A 9,658-nucleotide genomic window follows, 5' to 3' on the forward strand; every position below is an offset into this window, starting at 1 on the left:
TTGGGTTTTCCACATATAGTATCATATCATCTGCAAAGAGTGAGAGTCTGACTTCTTCTTTGCTGATTCGGATGCCTTTGATTTCTTTTTGTTGTCTGACTGCTGTGGCTAGGACTTCCAATATTATGTTGAATAGCAGTGGTGATAGTGGACATCCCTGCCGCGTTCCTGACCTTAGGGGGAAAGCTCTCAGTTTTTCCCCATTGAGAATGATATTCACTGTAGGTTTTTCATAGATGGCTTTTATGATATTGAGGTATGTACCCTCGATCCCTATACTCTGAAGAGTTTTGATCAAGAAAGGATGCTGTACTTGGTCAAATGCTTTTTCTGCATGTATTGAGAGGATCATATGGTTCTTGTTCAAAAAATAAATAAAAAATTCAAAAAATTTTTTAAAAACGCTCAAGTTTGCTGCAGTGAATTAACTTAAGGCATCTGCCTCCAATTAAAACATACAAATTCACCTGGAAAGGAAGTATTCTTTAGTCAGTAGCACTTCTATGCCAATGTGCTTGCTGGGTGCCTCCCTGATCACGGGATCTGAAGGGAGAGGAAGGCCTGAGGGCCAGCGAAGGGAGAAGAGAGAAGGGTGTGCATGGAGCTCTGGGAGCATCTTGCCTCCCTGCCTGGGCCCTCATGGAGGAGAGTCCTGGGGCAGCCACCTGGCAACCTATGCTCCCTCTTTCCACACCCCCCACACTCCCCCACCTGAGTGTTTCCATATCTTGTTTTTCATAATGGTTCATAATGGTGTGATGGGAGGTTATTAACCAAACCACACAAGACTTGACCAAAAAAAAAAAAAAAAGCTCTGCTAAATAACAGCATTTGTCCTCAGACATCTGGTTCTTGCTATGTTTCTGCTGAAACTGGAATCGAGCTCGAAGTCTGATGGAAGAGACTAGGATGGGAACCAATCCTTCCAGAACAGTCTGTGCCCTGGTCCAGTGGGAGATGAGTTTCTAACTCCCTGTCACCATCTGCTGCAATCAAGGTAGAGTCCTTTGGTCTCATTTACAGATGGAGAACGAATGTGTGATTGTCCATGATCTCTGCATGGACACCACACTGTAGGTCTGACCACATGACATGAAGGCCTGTGTGGCTGATCCCTGGGTCCGAGGCCAAGCGGCACCAGATGCAAGAGGACTGAACTCCTGTCCCCATCTTGAGAGGACTGAAAGTCACAAATTCAATCTCAGCCCTGGGGCTGACACAAGTAACATTCTGGAGAATTTTCTAGCAAAAAATAAAAGTATTCCCATACAGAAAGGAAGAGGGCTGACTCTGGGGTCCTCTGCTCTCCAGGCCTGGGGCTGATGTAAGCTAGGGTCCTCTCCTTGCCATGCCCAAGGAGGGGGCCACATCCAGACACATAGACAACACACATGTGGCCCACAGGCCATGCACAGACCTCAGCAGCAGCTAAGCAGGCTAGCTCCCAGAGACATCAGTTGGATTCACATCCAACAGTCCCCTCCAAATCATCTTTCAAGAGCTAACCTTTATCAAGTGCTTACACTGTGCTAAGTGCTTTGATCTTATTGAAGATAATAAGCAAAAGGTCCCTGGCAGATGAGTTATTTTCATCTACATTTTACAGGTGAAGAAGTTGAACATCAGAGATGTTAAGCCACTTACTCAGGGTCACATAGGATCTCGTGGTGGAGAAAGGATTTGAACCCAGAAAAGGGTAGTTCCCAAATCAGCTCATGTAACTGCTACGCCACACAAGAAGACAGGGACCGGGCTTTGCAAGTCCTTCATACCCAGCATAGGGCCTGCATCCCAGTAAGTGATCAGGGAGTATCCATGAATGAAGGATCAAGTGAGTCCGGGTCTGTGAACCCACGGTATGCATTATTTTGAGGGATTATCAAAGGGCTATGCTTCATACCTCTTAACCAGAATTCTCAAGACAGATAGCCCAGGGATCCCCTGAATATACTCAGTTACCTGTTCATCCTTCCTCTGAGTAAATGCCCCTCTCGTGCCCGTATGGAATGAGGAGGCACCGCCAAGTCCGGCCTCTTGGCTCATGGTCCCCCTGGGTTTTCTCTGCTCTTCCCCTCCTTTGCTCATCTTAGAGGCAGGAAGGCTGTCCTGCTCCTGGAGGAGTAAGACCAGAAAGGGTGAACCTGCGGCCTGATGTGAGCAAATCACAGGAAAAGGTCATGCAGGCAGGGATCCCCCCCTTCTCCTGCAGTCCGCTGAGGAAAGCAAAGGAAAAACCCTGAACTACTTCACAAAGACTGAGGAGAAGAGGAACCTCCGAGAAGGCTTTTAAGAGACCGGAGTGTGGGGGTGTCATCCTCATTGTCAGGCTGTGAGGGGCCGTGGGACAGGTCCTGCCAGACTGGGCTCTGGGGAGACTTGAGCCAACATGGGCTGTGCTCCTCGGAAATGCCAGGGAAGGTCAAGAGCCACAGTGATCCTGGGCCAACGCTGGGTCTCCAGCAGCTGCCGGGCAGAGCGGCGGCCTCGGGGGCCCCTGATCTTGCTCTCCCCATCTCAGGAGGGAGAAGGCGTGGGGCCACACCTCCCCCAGCCAGCTCGGGACCCTGACTTCTCTTCCCAGCTGAGGCCAGCCGCGCGAGGAACCGCAAGCAGCCCACGCTGCCCATGCTCCTGGGTCCTACGGCTTTGCCGGGGCTGCAGACGGACACGGAGAACCTGGACTCTGGCCCCAAGGCTGCCACTGTTGCCCCGTTACCTGCGCCTCACTCAGCTTTACTGAACAGCTTTCCAGGATGGAAACACCCCTCCTTATTCCCTTGTACGGGGGCTAAAGATGAATCAGATTATTAAAAATACGTAAAACCCTCTGCTGCCCTCAGAGATCTGGAGAAAATCAGCGTCTGAGATCAACAGTGATAATCAGAAGTGATAAAGGCCTCTTTTCAGTTGTAAAAGCTTTTTGAAATTGTACTATTTTTCACAGTGACTTTTTCACCTAAGACGCCAACAGGTGTCTCCAGGGCCCCCCAAGGAAAATTTTCCTTTTCAGGGGCTCAGATTCCAGTTGAACGCGGGATGACCTTGGGTAGCGCCCCTGCCTGATGGGTAACCCCTCACTCACGCACAGAGAGAGTCTCCCTCCGTCTCAAGGCTTGGTTTTGAGGGACACTCATGCTCTTTCCGTAAGAATATTTTGCCACTTTCAAAACTTTCTGGGACAGAAAGAGATGTGAACTGTGTGTGTGTTTGTCTTCTTGGGACAGGCATCTGAAAGGCTTAGAGATGGACTGTGGCTCAGGTCTTCCTCCTGAATTTCTTCAGCGTGCACGGTTTGTTCTTGGTCCTATTTCAACAGGGCCCCCAGGAAGGGCCTGGGGAGCACTGTGGATGGGGGCGGAGGCCGGGGTGTGCGTTGGGGGGCGCTCCATCCGTGCCTCTCTGCACAGTGTAGGATGGTGGCTGCCCCCGCCCTGCCCAAAGAGCCAAACCCCAGGGCCCCAAAGGAGAGACCCTTTGTGTAGGGGCGAGCATGTGCACACAGGAACGAGCCCGTGGGACTTCTGAAGGGGTGATGATGAGGGTGCCTGGGAGCGTGCCCCAGAAAGCCCATCATTTTCCTGCTCCTTCTCTCGTTCCACAGCTCTGGAAACTCCCGGGGCTCCAGGGCCACTGCCACAGTGAGCAGGGAGGTAGGCGCACACCCTCCACGTCTCTGCTTTCTCAGGGTCCTCCCGGCAGCTCCACCAGCCCTTTGGGGCTTGAGAGATCCCACAGCTAATCACTGTAGGAAAGTACCCTTGGAGCGACCAAATGAACAAGCCCTGGGGAGATTTTGGTCTCTCAGAACCCTCAGAGGGGCAGCTCTTGGTGAACCAGGAGTTGGAGTCAAATGGGCGTGGAGGAGGGAGGCTTCCTTTTTGATCCCTGGGATGGAGCTCAGCTGAGCTCTCCCTCTCACCCAGGTCCCGGTTCCTTTCTGTCAGCTCTTGTTGCGGTACTTGTGGCCCTGAAATCCTGATGGGGCCGAGCCGTGGGCGTGAGCCAGTCAGCCTCCCAACACTCCCAGACCCAAGTAAGGAGAGCCCCCAGAGCAAAACTCACTTGCGGGGCACCTGCCATGTACCAGACCCAGGGCCAAGGGAGTCTAGAGGGAAACAGCCATTAATCCACAAACAGTAAGTGCAGTTAACCTGTGTAAGGTGCATCCTGAGGTTCGGCGGACACCAGACCTTGGAGAGCAGTGATGTAGCAGCTTAGATCCAACGCACTAAACAAGCACGGACCACAAAGTTCTCAACCAGGCTTGATGCCATAACCGGGTTGGCCGTGCTCACGACAGCCTCGGTGTAGACGCCACCACCTCTGTTCGCCCCCTCCCCGCCACCCCTCAAGGGTTTTGTTTTCTAGATCCAGGGAAGCCACTGCTAGGCCTCCTGCGGAACGTGCCATCTGGTCAGGGGCACATCGGTCACAGGCTGGATGATGAGGGAAGCGACACGCTCCCCCACAGGCCAGGCATGTGTCCTGCCAAGACCTGGAGCGCCATGCTGGACACAGACAAGGTAGTGGGACGTCTGCGAGGAAGCACATAGGCTGCCAGAGAAGGTGATGTGTGTCCAGGCGGGGGAAGGGCTTTGGGAAGTCAGTGAATCCAGCCCCCTGCCTCAGGGCAGAGGGAAGAACCGGCCCAGTGGCAGGGGGCACACATCTGCTTCCTGGGAAAATATAATGCAGCCCTTTTGAGAAATCCATGCCAGGGCGTTGGCTCCAGCCTTTCTTTTCCAGTGGGACTCATCCCTAAAGAGGGATGTGGTCTATTTGGTCGGGAGGCTGGGGCAGAAGGCTCATCCCCTTCTCACCCACTCCAAGACCCTTTACGGCTTCCGGAGCTGTTCATAAACCATGAGGGAACAGTGATGCAGTGGGTTGAACCACATCCCCCAAACAGGCATGTTCAAATTCTAACCCCAGTACTGCTGAGGCAAATGTGACCTTACTGAGAAATTACACTGTGGATGGAATTAAGGATCCCAGGATGAGAGGATCCTGGATTACCTGGGTGGGCCCCAAATCCAATGACTGATGTCTTTGTAAGAGAAAGGAGAGGGAGACCAGACCCGGAGGGGAGAGCCACGCGAAGACAGAGGCAGAGAGAGGCGTGATGCATCTACAAGCCAAATAACACCGAGGACTGCCAACGACCCCAGATGCAAGGACAGGGGCAGGGAAGAGATTCTCCCTCAGCCTCGGGAAGGAACGGACCCTACTGACACCTTGATCTCAGACTGTTGGTCTCTGGAGCGGTGAGAGCATACATTTCTGTTGTTCGAAGCCACCCCATTTGTGGTACTTTGTTGGGCAGCCCCAGGGCATGACCACAACTGAAGACCTCAGCAGGCATGTGTCTCCAATGGGGACTGTGGTGACGTGGGCTCCCAGAGAGCAAGTGTCCCTAAGTGGATGGAACAATGGGCCACGTTCGCTTGCTCTCCTCTTGGCCCACTGTCAGATGAGACTACCTCGTGGGGCGCAGCCACACTCCGAAGGACATCAGCATTCTGCCTTCAAGGTCATCTGAAGGCCGGCCTGCTTGGAGGGAACGGACTGATGATGTGGGTTAAAGCAAGGATCTCAGCCTGCTGGCTGATTTTAACTCAGAGAGTAAAAGGGGGTAAAACTCAAGGAATGAATCCTGCATATAACTCTATGTGCAGGTTAGACCTCACAGAGCTCTTAACTCTACAGAGTGGAAAGGACACTGAATTTAGACCCTTGGGATTCAATCTCCATTTCCCAATGTGTGGAATAATACTCCCCACCTTCCAGTGATGCATGTGCACGTGCACCTGCTCAGACAGGAATCCAGAACAATCAAAACTCAAAGATACAACCGTGGTGATAAGGCTCAAGTCCAAGTCCAGCCTGACCCCTTCCCAGCTGTGTGCCCATGGACAAGTCCCATCCCTTCTCTGGGTCTTAGTCTCCTCATCTACAAACCTGGGGATAACACTACACATCTTCCAGAGTTACAATAAAAATGGGAGATTACAAATGCCATGAGCCTTGAACCCTGCCTGGCGTAGAGTAGGCCTTCATTTAATGTTACACGTGGTCACTACTCACTATTAGAGCTGGGTGCAAGTTCAAGTTCTGTTATTCTCTTGCTGTCACCTCTAGCAATGAACCTCCATCTCTCCCTTCTGCAACCCAGTGTCCTCGTTTGTCCACTGGGGGATGGAAAGGGACTACTCTGAGGATCCAGGCAGCCTCTGACCATTAGTACTTCCGAAGATGGCCTAGGAGGTCCTACAGGAGACCTGCACTGAGAAGCAGCAAACGTCTTGCCAACATCTGGATGCTACACACCAGCCTTCTTCACTGCTCTTTGAAGACCAATGAGACCGTAAGACTGAAGAGCGACATCTGGGCTAGGCTGGGCTGGGCTCTCTGTGCCTGAGGTGGAGCCCATCTCTCTGGGACTCAGGCTCCTCAAGGGTTGACTGGACTTACGTGTACATATGCAGGAGTGGTCTACCTCCAGGAACTCAGGCACGTTAGTCCCCGAGGCCCACCTCAATGTTCTGATTGAAAATCCACTGCCCTTTTTCTCTCTAAGCACCGCATGGGATGTCTGGCACCTACCAGCCTTCTTAGCTCCAAATATTATTCTCAGGAAAAAGCAAGCAGCTCAAAAGTAGAAAGAACACAACTACAATAACCTCCTTCCAGAGCTGGCTCTTCCTGGGGTCCCCTTGCTCAGTGAGATGACATGCTGCCTAGACGACGGTGGGGAAGGGGGCACAGGATCCACCCTGCCCTCTGCAGCCAGGGACAGGGAGCCGAGCACCGACTGCAGCTACAGGTACACAGCTTGCTGACCACTCTGACATCCCAGAAGGGCAACTGCCAGGCAAATGCTGCTTACTGGAAGGGGACAGACCCAGAAACTGTGAAGATATCTGAGAATGTATTTTCTGGCCGGAGGGAAAAAGGGGCATGACGTTTGTCCATCCACGATGAAAGAATCCACTGAGTGCCAACAATGAAGGAAACTAAAAGCCACATACTCCAGACACAAAAAGGGGATGGAGCTGAGCTTGTTCTCCCCCCAACAACTCTGGGTGCTAGAGGGGACCCTGGGGATAGTGAAGTCTGGGTGCCCCTAGAAAGCCAGTCATGCTGCTGCTGGCGAGGTGTCCTTAGGCAGACGAGGGGCACCTTCTCTCCCCAGTGCAGGAAGCACAGGAGGTCGGGACGGACCCACCCCATTCTGGCATCGGTAACAGCGGGAGGACAGACCCCCTCTGGCTATTAGGACAGCGGCTGCAAACGGTGTGACAGGGAACTTGGAGGGAGTCAGAAGAAGAGAGAGAAGGAGCCCCTCAGAAATAAACAGTCTCCCCACCACCACACAGGAGGCAAAAAGGAAGGTGAGATGATAGTTTAAATGAGAACTGAGCAACCGACTTGTGGTTTCAGCTCAGGTCATGATCTCATTATGAGTCCTGAGATCGAGCCCTGTGAGGGCTCTGTGCTCAGTGGGGAGTCTGCTTGAGATCCTCTCCCTCTATCCCTACCCCTACTCTCTCTCTCTCTAAAACAAATAAATCTTAAAAAAAAATAGGAACTCAGATCAACTGAGAATGCTAATGACAAATGATGGAAGGAATGACCTGTTTTTAAGGATGGATATAGGAGAGAGGCAGGAACCTCTAAGCAATGGGTTTGGCACCGTTATGGCCCAGAAGGGGCTGAGGTTCTGGAAAGTGAAAAACCTCCGAAAGGCATTGTTGGAGAAGGATGAAGCAGCAGCAAAAGATGGGCCTTCAATTTACAGCAGATGGTTCAGCAAGAAATCAAACTCACTGAACGATGATTTTGTGGTTTTTTTTTTATATCAAGGAAAATGTTCTTCAACCCCAAAAGAATGAACAAAAGTGGTTATGAGGGAACCAGAACACAGAAATAAAAAAAAGAAAACTTCTAAACATGTTTTCCAATGACTTCAAGGCCTCTTGCTCGCCCCAGGTACTGGATACAGACCAAAGTTCAGAAGCACACAGAGACTGCATGAGAAAAATATGTCAAAACAAAGAAAATGCCACAAAACCAGCACTAGGCAAGTGTCCAGTTTGTAGAGACCAATAGGCAGATTCTGGAAATGACATCAGTAAAATTACAGAGTGAATTTAACCAATGGTTCATGGACCTTTAAGGCAAAAGAAAAAAATAGCAGTAAGTACCAGTGGAAATGGATTTCCTGAAAACAAACTGAACCCAACCAACCTCATTTCCTATTTTCATAAGGTCACCAGATTAAATAAATTAGGGGAAAGCCGAAAGGCTGTGAATCTCATCTGACAAGGTCTTTCCTCATAGCCCGGATTCAAGATGGCGGACGGTGGTCAAAGGAGGGCCCCATGCAGACCCCCACTGGTTGATGGTATGGCAGGGTGGAGGTATTACGTGTGGCCCAGGCCGTACCTTGTCTGCCACGGTGAGACCTCTCTGTCAAATGGGGGGAGGCTACGAAGTGACATACAGGAATCGAGACTAGAGGTGACTGTGACAGGCTGCAATAATGCAATGGAATACACATGAGAATCAACAGGGAAAGAAAGTTCTGCGTTAGAAAAACGAACAATACAGGTATGGAACAAGGAGCTCAGACTTAGGAGGAGTTTCCATGAAAAAAGAAATCGGATCTTCTTTGCTTGACTCAAACTTCAGTGTGGTGATATGGCGGTTAAACGTTTTTTAGTAAAGAAGTATAGGGTGCAGTGAAGTGGGTGAAGGGGGTCAAAAGGTACAAACTTCCAGTTATAAAATAAATAAGTTCTGGGGCGCCTGGGTGCTCCATCAGTGAAGCATCTTGACTCTTGATTTTGGCTCAGGTCATGATCTCAGGGTCATGGGATCGAGCCCCGCATCGGGCATCATGCTGAGCTGGGAGTCTGCTTGAGATTCTCTCTCCCTCTTCCTCTGCCCCTTCCCCCTGAACACTCACTCTCTCAAATAAATCTATCTTTAATAAATAAGTCCTGGTGATGTCACACACACCATGTGACATTAATCATACTGCACTGTGTGTGTGCACACTGCTAAGAGAGTAGATCTTAAAAGTTCTCATCACAAGAAAACTAACACTGTGTGGTGATAGACATTAACTAGACTCACAGATATCTAATCAGAAATTAATTTAATGTTCTTATGTCAATTTTATCTCAATAAAGAAAAGTATTCAGGGGAAAAGCATTACTTGTAGTAACTCATTTAGTTTTCAGAATAACTCCATGAGATAAGTGCAAAAAGTATCCTTATTTTAATACCAGATGAGTCTGGAACATGTTATAGTTTGTAGTGCCAGAAAGTAAGGAAGTGTTAAAAAAACAAAAAACAAAAACAAAAAAACTATACTAAAACAAACTAAACTAAAACAAAAAACCTACACGGATGGGGATATGTCAAAAGGACACCGAAAAAGCATCCAACAGCCGAAGTTGGAACAACTGCCAACAACACAGTAGTATTGCATCCTAGCCCAAAGTATGAAATAAATATTCACGAGTCCATCCTGACACAAATCAATAACTGAGTAAATAAATGGGGGAGAATGGATAAATGCAAAAGAACTCCAAATAATGTATGTAGATGTTCCGCCCTCAAGGAGGTGGGGCATAACACCTCACTCCTTAAC

At 49.9% G+C, this 9,658-nt stretch overlaps 1 protein-coding gene across 7 annotated transcripts in view; it reads right to left on the reverse strand.

Annotated features, from left to right (window-relative positions):
- Positions 1-9,658, reverse strand: part of SLCO3A1 (solute carrier organic anion transporter family member 3A1) — a 298,502-nt gene that overhangs the window by 103,350 nt on the left and 185,494 nt on the right. The window lies entirely within an intron of this gene.

This window comes from Leptonychotes weddellii, chromosome 9 (assembly GCF_054177405.1).
Source record: "Leptonychotes weddellii isolate Sample4059 chromosome 9, ASM5417740v2, whole genome shotgun sequence".
Lineage (NCBI taxonomy): Eukaryota > Metazoa > Chordata > Mammalia > Carnivora > Phocidae > Leptonychotes > Leptonychotes weddellii.